Source organism: Myotis lucifugus, unplaced genomic scaffold (assembly GCF_000147115.1).
Source record: "Myotis lucifugus unplaced genomic scaffold, Myoluc2.0 scaffold_127, whole genome shotgun sequence".
Taxonomy (NCBI): Eukaryota; Metazoa; Chordata; class Mammalia; order Chiroptera; family Vespertilionidae; genus Myotis; species Myotis lucifugus.
In genome coordinates, this window is record NW_005871175.1 from 1,014,844 (window position 1) to 1,025,604 (window position 10,761).

A 10,761-nucleotide genomic window follows, 5' to 3' on the forward strand; every position below is an offset into this window, starting at 1 on the left:
CATATTACCCTATTATTATATAGGATAGAGGCCTGGTGCATGGGTGGGGGCCGGCTGGTTTGCCCTGAAGGGTGTCCCGGATCAGGGTGGGGGCCCCACTGGGGTGCCTGGCCAGCCTGGGTGAGGGGTTGATGGCTGTTTGCAGGCTGGCCACAGCCCCTTCATGTGAAGGTCCCCACTGGGGTGCCTGGCCAGCATGGGTGAGGGGCTAAGGGCCGTTTTCAGGCTGGCCACACCCCCTTCATGGTGGGGGGTCCTGCTGGGGTGCCTGGCCAGCCTGGGTGAGTGGCTGATGGCTGTTTGCAGGTTGGCCACAGCCCCTTCAGGGTGGGGTCCCCGCTGCGGTGCCTGGCCAGCCTGGGTGAGGGGCTAATGGCTGTTTGCAGGCTGGCCACAGCCCCTTCAGGGTGGGGGGTCCTGCTGGGGTGCCTGGCCAGCCTGGGTGAGTGGCTGATGGCTGTTTGCAGGCTGGCCAAGCCCCCCAGTGGGGACCCTCACCCCATGAAGGTGTGGCCATCCTGGGTGAGGGGCTGATGGCTGTTTGCAGACTGGCCATGGCCCCCAGCCACCCAAGCTCCCAGTGGAGGCTGGCTGGAAGCATGTATCTGGGATTTATTTATCTTCTATAATTGAAACTTTGTTGCCTTGGGCGGAGGCCACAGCCAGCCAGAGCAGGCAGGAAGCTTGGCTTCCTCCATCGCCAGGGCAACCAAGCCTCCTGCTTGCTCCAGCTCCGTGGCTGCTGGCTGCCATCTTGGTTGGGTTAATTTGCATATAGTCGCTCTGATCGGCTGGTGGGCATGGCTTGGGGCGTAGCGGAGGTGTGGTCAATTTGCATGTTTCTCTTTTATTAGATTAGATTTGTTTACTGTTTATCATCTATCTCTCCCACCAGACTATCATCTCTATAGTACAGAGGCCTATGTTTGCTTTTGTATCCCAGCACCAACAACAGCACCTGGAACAGGCTAAGCCCTCAATAACCACTGCATTTGTTTACTGATGGACTGAACAACTCTTGCCCAAACCTTTTATCTTATCCATGACATTTGAGGCTCAGAGGAGTGAAGTGACTTTCCTAAGGTCACTAGGCTAGTTGGAGGAAAAGCTGACCTCAGAACCAGGCCTCTTATTTCCCAGTCATCCTTCCAAAGTAGGTGCAGTTATGCCACACCCTCCTTTTGATAGCTCCCCATTGCCTAATAAAAAATGTCAGTACTCTTTGCCTTTCAAATCTCTCCAAATTATGCCTGACTCACTTTTCTAGTCTTGTCTCCTGCCACTCCCTTCCATGCCCAATGTTCTTGCCACCTCAGCACACCATGGCTTTCATGCTCACCCTGTTCCCTATCTCTGAAATACCATTCCACCCCCTTTCCATCTGTCAAAATTCTACCCATTTCAAGACACAGCTCAAGTATCACTTCATAAGCTTCCTTCTTATCTTTCTTCAGCCTACCTGTCTAGACCAGAATACTCACTCCTTCCTCTGAATTCCCATAGCGCGTTGAGCCTCTATCATAGCACACATTACATTCTGCTGTGCTTTCTTCTTTACTAGACTCTGGGTTCTTCATTTTTATGTTCACTACCAACTCCACAGTTCCTGGTATGAACAACTGGAACCGGGGAAAAAGGAGGGAATACAAGGGACATGTGCTACCCTTCCATGTCGAATATGATTCCCAATGGGATGACAAGCAGCCCAGTATCCCAACTAATTATCCCAATGACCCAAAGGGAAAGAGAATCGGTTACTGCTAGAAATGGGATATGATGTTTAACAAGACAGTGCATGAAATTGCTAGTGAATTGTAGAATATTAATCATAATGCATTTGTTCTACAACAATGCTTCTGCAAAATTAGTTATATAAAAGTATTACAGTCTTTTCCCAGATTAGAAACTACAACAAAAGTTATGAATGCTTTGGGCTGAGATCTACTATTGTCACATCCAAATGATATGTATTCCCCCAACTTTTGTTCTTTTCATGCTAAGCTCATGGTGCCTAGTGCATGGTACATGCTCAGTACATGTGTGCTGACATACCATAAACTGGCTTTATGTTGATGGGCTGGATAGGATATGGATGGTAACGGTACTTTACATTAAACTTCACACCACATGGGATAATTACTTTTTTTTGACTATTTAAAGGTAACCATTCGGATTACTATCTTGTTTTGTTTCTCTGTACCTACACTCAACTGGGGTTGTTTGTAACAGACAGAACTCACAGAAAAATGATCAATTGGAAACGTTTTTATAAGCCACCATCCTAGAATTAATCGCTCATCTTCTTTCAAGCTCCACAATACCATTCTTAAAAGGTAAATTCATGCATATTACTAGCTAGTATAGATGATGACATAAATTGAAGTATTAGAGGTTGCCTGACAAAGTCCTTATTCATTAATTATCATTGGGTCACTGATAACAAACTCAAAATGCCTTAAAATTTTAACTAAAAATAACAAACAACAGATCTGGTCCTGAGGTTTTCTTCCTTCATATAGTTGCCAATTAAAGACCACAATTTTCACAAAACTGATAGAAAACTCACATTCTTTGTTTGCACCAGCCAACCCTGGCTATTTCTTCATTGACCAGAACATCAGGAGCATCCATAGTTAAGAGATAGTAACTAACTGCTCATAGCTCTTTCTTCAGAACATGGGCTAAACACCTCTCTTTACTCAGCTCTCCTCCATCCATAATAGATACAGCTGAAAGTTTTGCTACTTTTCCATCAAGGTTCATTCAAAACCATCTGAAATCTTCCTTGTAATAAAAAATACATATTAAAGTTCCCATTTGAATGAGCAACAATCTTGTTCATCCCAGAGTTACAACTGTTAATGTCTAATATTGTAATGTGCTTTTTTCATCTATCTACATATATAAAAGCCTAATATGCAAATTTTCACCTCAGGAGTTCAACCAGGAGACCGGGAGTTCAATTGCTCGCTATGACATGTATTGACCACCAGGGGGAAGCATGGAATGAAGGAAGGCCCCAGCCAACAGCCGGAAGGCCCTGATCAGCCCTGATTGCCAGCCAGGCCTAGGAACCCTACCTGTGCACAAATTTCATGCACTGGGCCTCTAGTAAGTAAATAAAGCTGTAGGGTCACTGACCTATATAGGAAGATAAAAACTAAGCCTAAACATCAACATTATAAACAAAACAAACTTCCCCTCCTACATATATCTGTACACATAAACACACACACAAAATGGCATTACTTCTAACATGCAATGACTCAAGCACAGATCTTGCAACACACAGTAATTGCCATGCACTAAATGGTCCTCTCGTGGTTCAAAGAGTTCCATTTTCCTGAGCACCTAACCTATTAGCAGGGAGAGATTACAGGCAATGGAAAGAACTCAGCTCAGTTACTTAACCTCTGAACCTTAGCCCTCTTATCTGTAAAATGAGGGTTTGTTCTAGAACTGCTCAATAGAAATATAAAGCAAACCACAAATGTGAACCACAGGTAATTTTTTATTTTCTAGTAGGCATACTTTAAAGAGTAAAAACAGGTAAAATTAATTTTAATAATGGTTTATTCAATCTAACGTCGCTAAAACACTATTTTAATATGTAATCAATATTTTAAATTATTTTAATGACATATTTTACATTCTTTTTCATACCAAGTGTTTGAAACTTACAGCACATCTCAATTTGGACAAGCCATACTTCAACGCTCAATAGCCACATGGAACCAGTGGCTACCATACGAGACAGCACAGGTCTAGATGACCTCTGGCATTTCTTTCATTACTAAAAATAAATTTTTAAAAGGGAATATAAGATTTGTAGATCAGGAATACTTAGAAAAACTATACAGTGTTTCTCTGAAGATTCTCAGTGTATTTGTTCTCATTCAAAATAGCCCTTTGAATTTTTTTTTAACTTTTATGTCTTAATTCAGTGGAGTTGGATCTGTGAACAACTGAGCAGGTGGTCTGATCGCCTACTTGCAGGCTCACCCTGTTCTCGCCACCACAGCTACTGTCCTACAAACCAAAGGGGGGTGAGGAACATTCAGGACAATGTACAACTGCTGAGTGAGTGAGACTTCTAAAAAACCCTAACTTGAAAAAACAACTGTTAAAATGCGAGTTCAACAAAAATGACAAAGAAAAATATTTGACAACCACGTTACCTTTGACATATTAAGATAATGTATGGGAGAACCTATGTCATACTTTCAACAATAAAGATCTTTAAAAAGAAAGATAATGTATGAGACACAAATTTGTGCATGCTTTTGGAATTGTTTCTCGAATTACTCAACATCCACTGAGAAAGATTCATGCTGCTCCTCCCACACTGTCTGGCTTATTAGTCCCTTTGTGATCAATGATCTGCCTACGCCAGATGGCTGCCCTGGGTGAAGAGCACCATATGAGACCAGAGAACAAAGCAAAGCTAACTGCCCTTCCAAGGAACTGAACCTGTGACCCCGACCTCATAAACTCTAGAAAACAGTTAACCTATCACCAACATGGCTGGGGCAGCTTCATCATCAGTGCCAAGAAAGCTCATTGCTTCTGTCGCAATGATACCCTGGTAGACAAAAAGTCACTAAGTTTATTTACAACTTTTCAAAATGAAGAAAATCCTGAATGCAATCATTTAGGGCAGCCCGTGTCTTACCTGCTCTGTTGAATCTGTCACAAGCTTCCCTAAGAACATCAGCTGTGGTCCCCACCTAGGACCATAAATGGCTCTGAGGTTTCCTCTTCCAAAAACAGTGATCTATGGCCTTTCCTTTTGATTTCTCCCAAGTGAAGGAACCATGGGCTAACAATTTATACACAAGAATGTTCACTGATTATTGATTAATCCAGTTTATCCTAGATTCCAGTATAACCAAGGCTCTCTTTGCACCACCCCCGTAGTGCCAGTCAACCCCTCACCAGGTGAGTGGGAGTGGCCAGTGGATTTGTCTGTGTTGTTCTTATCTTCCCTGGTAAAAAGCCCAACACCTTTTTAGCGAGTTGTTCTTCCTTTCTTGTTAGTGGAAATCATTCCTCTTAGCAGCTGCTATATGTGACTGAATTCTATTCTAGCAACCTGTCTCCACTGAGCGGAGCACTGACTTCTGATTTAAGTATTTCCCAACGTGTTTCGGGGATGTAGTTTCTGCATATTTTCCTAGAACACTTAACATTTAATACCATACTGATTTCAGGAGCAAGTTTATTGAATTTTCCACCTCAGCTTCAAATTATAGTATTTGAAAAATTCTATAAACATCTGGAAGAGCTGGTCAAGATTTTAAAATCTGAAAATATTCCTGCTTTTCATTTTCGACATTTTAAATGAAGTCACCTTTCCACATGCAAACTTACTAGAATATAAAAGCTATTACATATGGTTGTGCTATTTGGCTTCTTAAATATTTCTAATAACTTGTGACTATAAGGCATCCAACATCTCTTCAAGGTTTTTACTCAGTTTTTTATTTCCAGTTACTTAAAATACTTTTTTAACTTATGGATTAAGAATTTGCAATCTTGCCCTTCTCACAAATCTGTGGAATTCATACATATATGTAAATCTAAAATATGCATATGGATCTGCCTCAAAGCCACTGATACAAGTAATTGATTTTGCTCTTCTTATCTCTAAGAATTTTCCCATCAAGAATAAAAGTAGTACAAAATGTAATGGTAACTGAGTTTAGTATCTGCCTGAATGATTATACAAATTACACTAAACATGCAATTGATGAAACATTTCTTGATGCTCACAAAAACTATACCAATTCATTAAGGCTTAAGTGTTAGACAAAAGTAATAAAGTAATAAAATAAGCATTAAACGTAAGCTTACTACTTTTGTACACAATTTCATTAGGGGCAAATCGGTTTTCTGAGCATGAAATCTGATACTAAATAATAAACAAAACGGTACATTCATTCTTATCTAATCTTAATAGAAAATGGTGACTGACGAAGAGAAGTAAACAGGTTTTCAGACCACATTAATAAACCATGAAACTGCTGTTCTTTGTCTAAAATATCAAAATGACCTACTCAAACTCTGATTTCAAAATTAGCAGTTTGGAAAGACTAACCTTAATTTAACAAATAAACTCTTTTAACGTAAGAGTTAAAAGTGTAAAGCTCCATGGGAATAGAAGCTATAATGCAAAAGCAGAAACATATTTATAAATCTTTAGGCATCCGATAATCATCTTACTTATAAGGCACACTCCTACATGTCGACAATACACAAGCCAGACAATACATGAATCAATTTGTAAGATATAGTGTGAAAGGAACAGTGAAATTTGCCTTTCCATTGACACTTAAAATCATCTATTTGTGCATTCTAAGTATTATTTATAAAAGAATTTTCTTAACATTCTTTAAGTCTTTCTCAATGTTTTTTAAATAGGAGGAAAGTCCCAGAAATGCCATAAATTTAAAATTAAAATACTGCTAAAAATTTAAGAAGCACTTGCAAAAACTGAAATACACACGCACAAGAACAAAACCCCCCACAATAGTAAGACAGTTAGTAGTCGTTTCTCACAAATATTTTACAAAATAAATACTTTCTGCTTGGTGATTTTGAGACAAATCAATATACTATAAAGTACTCTTTGTAGCTCTGAAGTCTTCATTTTGTGCCTTAACAAAAGCTGACAATCATTCATAATGAAGTCTTTTTATAGTTACATAGCTTTCATGTCTCTTCTAAAGATACAGTAAACCTCTGGGTACTCAATAAAACTGACCAATTAATTGACTACCATAAAAACCTGAGAAGCTATTCTAAAATATTTACATTAAAGATCAGCGAAGTCAAAATAAATTACTAGTCTACCCAGTATGCTCTTACTTTATTTACTAAATTCAAATTTTTCTTCAAATTTTGAAGAACTATAGGTTCTTTCAAAGGAAACTATAAAAGATGTACCACACCAGGTAAATTCTCAATAATGCCATTCAAATTTACCCAAAATAAGAAATGACACATCTTCAGAAATTACTGTGAGGGAACATCAAAACAGAGTTTAGGGGAGAGCAGAGAGCTTTAGGGTCAAACAGAACTCAGTTTAAATTCTTGTTTCATTTCTCACTAACTTCATGATATTGGGAAAGTTAATATAACCTCTTTGAGAATTAATTTCCATTATCAAAGGGAAACACAAGGCAAACTACAGGCTGTTTTGAGCACTGAATTAGAAAACATGTAATAATAGACTGCTTAGCACAGTGACCATAATAAATACTCAAAAAGTGTCTGTAATTACTAAGGAATGTTTAGTAACCCATATTCAGTGTAATTTAATATCCAAATTCCAACTGATGCTATATAAATCATCAGAATGAAAGATATAAAAATTCAAGAACAGATTTTTCTTTAATGCACTTAATCTGATTATTCTTCACATTAGTGTTTTTCAAACTGCAGGTGATGATCCATCAATGTGATTGAAATCACCTGCCATGGTCAGCAAACTGCGGCTCGCGAGCCACATGCGGCTCTTTGGCTCCTTGAGTGTGGCTCTTCCTAAGCCTTAGGAGTACCCTAATTAAGTTAATAACAATGTACCTACCTATATAGTTTAAGTTTAAAAAATTTGGCTCTCAAAAGAAATTTCAATCATTGTACTGTTGACATTTGGCTCTGTTGACTAATGAATTTGCCGACCACTGACCTAGTGGGTCTCAACCAGCATTTCTAAATAAAATAGAATAAAACATATGAGAATGCATAGCACAGAGGAAGTCAAACATTGATTAATGCATTTTAAAAAATTAAACACAGTTGTAATGTATCTGTATACTGGATAGCAAAGTAAAACGCATCTCTTACTGTGCAAAAACAGAAAAGTTTAAAAACCAGTGCTTTACATTATAAGAAGAAGAAAAATAATTAGCTGATACCAAGTGCTTAGTTTCTACTACACACTGTGCTAAGCACATACACTATACTATTTCATGTCATCCTCCCCCAAATCCTCTAAGGTGGGTCCTATAACTTCCTTGATTTTACTAATGAGGAAACTGAGACTTAGAGAGATGAAGTCACTTGCCCAGGATGCAGAGCTAGTAACTGGTAAATCCAGGCTTCCAATTTAGTCACCTGACTCCAGAACTTGTACATTTAACCACTTCATAAGTATTAGGTTGTAAAATGTGACTTTTCCATATATAAAAGTTATTCAAAAGCTAGACTTCTTCATGATGCCTAACTCAAGAGTGATTTTCTGCAGGTGCAGTGTATCTTGGAGAAGGCAGTGTGATTTGGAGGTGAGAGCGCTAGGCGTGAGGTCCAGCTTCCGTCCCGGCATTGTTGCTTCAGTGGCGAGGAGTTGGCAAGTCATTTAATCTCGCTGTGTCTGGATTTCCTCACCTACAAAACGGGAATGATAATATCTGCCCTGCTCCCCACAGGCCATTGTGAGAAAGTATATGTACATATAACAAGTGTAATGTTCCTTTGTGCTACTCGGTTATATGAGATGATCATTAATACCACCCAAGGGGCCCCATTCATCAAGACACACATCAAATATGATAAAAAAAAAAAAAGGAAGGTCAATCCTTTTATAAACTGTATGTGGAAACACTCCACCCAGTTCCTGGCACAAAGAAGACCTTCAGTAAATGTTCATTAAACTAAAAGAAGTGAACCAATTTGATTTGTATGCGTGTGTTATCCATCTGTATTTTATTTTTCATTAACTTGTCCTTTCTACAACAATTTACCGAATATCTACTATATACCAGATTAGAAATGTGGGCTGGAAAAAGAAAAAAAAAAAAGACTTAAAAGACCATGCTTTGCCCTGGAGAATCTTATATTAATTTCAATTAACTTTTCCAAAATTGTGTAAGAGAAAATTATAAACTACAGCTTCCTCATCTAGTAACAATAATTTAGGCTTATTATAGTGCTTTGTGATTTAGAAAGAACTACAAGCATACCTCAGAGATGCTGTAGGTTTGGTTCCAGACCACCGCCTCTTTTTGCAGATAGAGGCCTTGCTTTCAATTTGTAAAAAAAAAAAAAAGCAACACCTGGGAAGTGCAATAAAGCCACGCTCCATAAAATGAGGTGTACCTGAGTATAGTAGCTTTTGTTTCTCACACCAAGTGCCTAAATATGTTAACTCTGTATTATCTTCCTGACTCCAAATCCAGTGCCAAGTCCTGCTAAGTCTTTAGAGTGAAAGTTTCTCCATGTCAGAGGTGACTGTAAAAATAAGGTTTTGGAGACAATACATTGTAAATAATACTGGGAAGGGGTGGAAGTACAATGACTGTTTTCCCTTCACACTTCTGAGTTAAAGCAATCTATCATGCAACCTTATCACCTACAGCAGATGCATTTTTTCAAAATGTTTCTTGTAAAAACCTGCCTTTGAATTTTTTTTTCTTACAGGCAATTTTCTGTCGAATATCTGGAACTAGGGTTCAGTTTTCTCATAGAATAAAGGAGGTAGCAGCGAAGGTGTCCTTCCTTTGTTGACTTGAAAAATTACTCAAAATTGTTTCTATTCAGATTCCTGAGCCACACACAATGCTAAATAATCGTTAGCCTTTACATATATAATTTAACAACTACTATAGGTGATTTTTACAGGGAAACAATGATTTAATGACACCTTAATGAATTGAAAATTTGCTACAGGAAATTAACTAAGAATCTTTTACTAAAACTGCCTTATCCTTTGTATTCTAACTACTCCCTCTCTATCACCACCACCCCTCCCAACATTCGCCCCCTCCTCTCTCTCTCTCTCTCTCTCTCTCTCTCTCTCTCTCTCTCTCTCACACACACACACACACACACACACACACACACACTCCCTTACCTACACCAGATCAGTTTCTGGGCTATTATTTATAAAACCATATTTAAATTTCAAAACACATGGTCATAGTTACTAGGTTTTGTCCCCCCACTTCCCGCATCCACGGAATCAATGTGTCTTTACATATATTCCCTCCTAAAAGCCACAATCCAGATAATGATCTCGATGTGTCTATGCTGAGAATATCTGATATCAAATGTGAAGTCAGCCCTCCTGTTTACTGATAGCCACGAGTGAAAGCCGTACCCCACCCACCGCCCCCCTAGGGTTAGGGGATGCAATCTCGCCACTACAGACCTCTCTGCAAGAAAGGGCGTGATCGCGCCAGGAAAGCCACCGCCAGAGCCTCTGGGAGAAGAGAAGGAAAACACATTTTACACCCGGCAGCGTGCAGTCTCCCGGCTCCAGCCTTTGGTAAACAGGGAAAACCTTTGTCTCGCCTCAGCCATCCAAGCGGGGGGCCCATCAGAACTGGGGCAACAAGAGTTTGTGCGAATGACTTGGCAGCGGTTAGACAAAGCATCGCCGCTCTAGCGGGGAGAGAGCTGACCCTGGTCCTCGACCGGGTCCCGGACGGCGAGGTCCAGCTCTGACGCCGCGGCGACCGGGGCCGGAGCCCGGGACCCTGGACAGGAACCGGGCGCGGGGAGGAAGGGGGGAGCCAGAAGGTCCCCACGCTCTCGGCAAGTTCTCCGGGCGCTGCCCGTCCGCAGGTTCCCCGAGTGGAAACCAAAGAGGCGCACGCCGCGCGCCGGGTCCTCGGGGAGTGTCGGGCCGCACACGCCCGGACACCGCCCCGAAGACCACGGCCGGCCCCGCCGAGCCCACGCAAGGTCAAGGTCGGGAGTCCCGGGCGCCTCTGGGGCCCTCCCCGGGGGCCGCGAAGGGAGCGGAGAAGCCCTCCGCTG

At 40.6% G+C, this 10,761-nt stretch overlaps 1 protein-coding gene across 5 annotated transcripts in view; it reads right to left on the bottom strand.

Annotated features, from left to right (window-relative positions):
- The window catches only part of KIAA1211 (KIAA1211 ortholog), a 210,580-nt gene extending 200,157 nt beyond the window's left edge, over positions 1 to 10,423 (bottom strand). For 4 of the 5 annotated variants that reach the window (XM_023758283.1, XM_023758281.1, XM_023758282.1 and 1 more), the window contains exon 1: positions 10,151 to 10,219. The gene's annotated coding sequence lies outside the window, so the exon portion shown is untranslated. Of the gene's footprint in view, positions 1 to 10,150 lie in introns of all 5 variants that reach the window. The other variant, XM_023758284.1, reaches the window with a different exon arrangement.
- Between the last annotated feature and the right edge of the window lie 338 nt (positions 10,424 to 10,761).